Source organism: Fukomys damarensis, unplaced genomic scaffold (genome assembly GCF_012274545.1).
Source record: "Fukomys damarensis isolate Sample0158 unplaced genomic scaffold, DMR_v1.0_HiC HiC_scaffold_33, whole genome shotgun sequence".
NCBI lineage: Eukaryota > Metazoa > Chordata > Mammalia > Rodentia > Bathyergidae > Fukomys > Fukomys damarensis.
Genome location: NW_022900945.1, coordinates 42,722,283 through 42,724,296, shown reverse-complemented (window position 1 = coordinate 42,724,296; position 2,014 = coordinate 42,722,283).

Below are 2,014 nucleotides of genomic sequence, written 5' to 3'. Positions count from 1 at the left end.
CAGCGACTGGGCCGAGGGCCCAGCCCGGCCGGTCCCGTCCCCTCCGGCGGGGAAGTCGCCTTGCTCCTCCCTCGCCCCTACCGGCAGACCGCCGCTCAGCCTGATGCGGGTGACAGCTGCAATTGGAGGCTTGACGCCTTCTTCGCCCTCCAAGCCCAGAACAAACCGAAGGGAAATAACAAGGAAGACTCCTGCCCGCAGCCTAGACCGCCAGGGGGCAGAGATTAGAGAGGAGTTAAGAGGTCGAGTTGGTGGGGGAGCCAGCGGGAGTGAAGGGTCACCCTCGAGTTACCTCGCCAATGGGAGTTTTTGGTGGAGCAAACCACTGCAGGGAAAGGCGATTTTCCCTAAACACTTGCTACTTGACAAGTAGTGTGGACCGCTCTCTGAAACTTGGAATGACCCTGAAAGGAAATGCATTCCATTTATACCAAGGGAGGTTCCTAGATGCCATGGAAACTGCCCAACCTCTTTGCTTGAGTTTGCCAAATAAGCTCACTCGAGGTGCCCATCCTGTGTATGTCTCCCTTGAGAACTCTGCCAGTTCACTGTCTGGTATGGGAAGTCATCTGTGGCTGCCTCTGGTGGTGGCAGCGATGTGTGTGTGAGCAGAATGTACATGTGAAGAGTCCTCACAGAGTCACTGGTTCCGGAGAGGAGGGGACCACCGGCAAGTTACTCAAGATGACACCTGCTTCGAGTCTGGAGTGATTGCATATGAAACCAAGCCACCTGTGACTCACCTGTTTCATAGGCTCGTTGTGGCAGTAAACAAAATTTTAGATACCTCCCAGTACCTGGCATTGTGATTGGAACTAAGAAAAGAACCCACCTATTGACCTGAAGGATCCAGTAAAAAACGAAAGAAACAAACTGTTGTTATTTTGTACGGAGGATTGAACTCAGGACCTTGTGCTTGCGAGTGGACCCACTGAGCTAAATCCCCGGCCCTCCGGAGCAAACTGTTACTAACCTTCACTTAGAAGGAATCCAAGGAACTGCAGACTCATTTTAACTTGGGCCAGAACAACTTAGAAGTGATATTTGCTGCCAACATAGGTGCGAGGAACCTTCCCACACTTGTGTTCTTGCATCCTTTTCACTGCACCCTAGAAGTGGTTGCTCTTACTCTTACTTGACATGGATAGGCCCAGAGAAGGTGAGCAACGTGTCCAAGGTCACATAAGGGCAGAGCTGGAACTGAGTCAGTTCCCACTGGTTTCCAATCTTGCGCTTTCCACCTCATGCTACAAACTGTCCATTTATCTGACCCAGAGTCAAGTGAACAAAACCTGTCCTCCCGTATTGTCCATGTCCCCGCATGGATGCTTAGCGTGCTGACTGTCCAGTGCAGCAGTTCTGCTTGGGTCCTGACAGGGCCGATGTAATGCCACAAGCACCATGTCAAGCTTTGTTAATGATTCTGATAAATCAGCTACCCTCCTATACTTTTAACTTTTCTGTCCCCTTCTGGGCTCCTGCTGTGACGATGCAGGAGACCACTTATTTTGCTGAAGCTGAGTGCAGAGGTAAATGGGAATGCCTAGGGTCTGAGAGATGAGGGAGAGTATAGGGAACAGGGAGCGGTATGTATAGGGAGGAGATAGTGGAAGTAAGTACAGAGAAACTGACAGCTTAATTCTGCCCCTGGGGCTCATTTTATGGTTAATTAGGACATAAAAATGAGCTGGAAGCTCATTTAATACCTTCCCTGGCATGCAGCTCCTCAAACCTGGCCCATTTCCCTGGCAGGTACAGGGGGCCCCTGAATGGCCCAGGCCTCTGCTCAGAGCTCCACCTGCTTCTTTGTGGTTCCACGGCCAGAGTCTGTAGATGTTCCCTAGCCCCAGCAGGAAATGGGAGGTGTCCCTGCTGGGCAGTTGGCCTGTTTGCCTCCCATCTTCCCTTTTCCAACCTTTCATACCTGAAACCACCTTTCCCTTCTCCTCAGGTCCTTCCCAGGACTCCACCCCTCAGGGTGACCTCTGAAATCAAACCTGCTCTGAGGAATAGA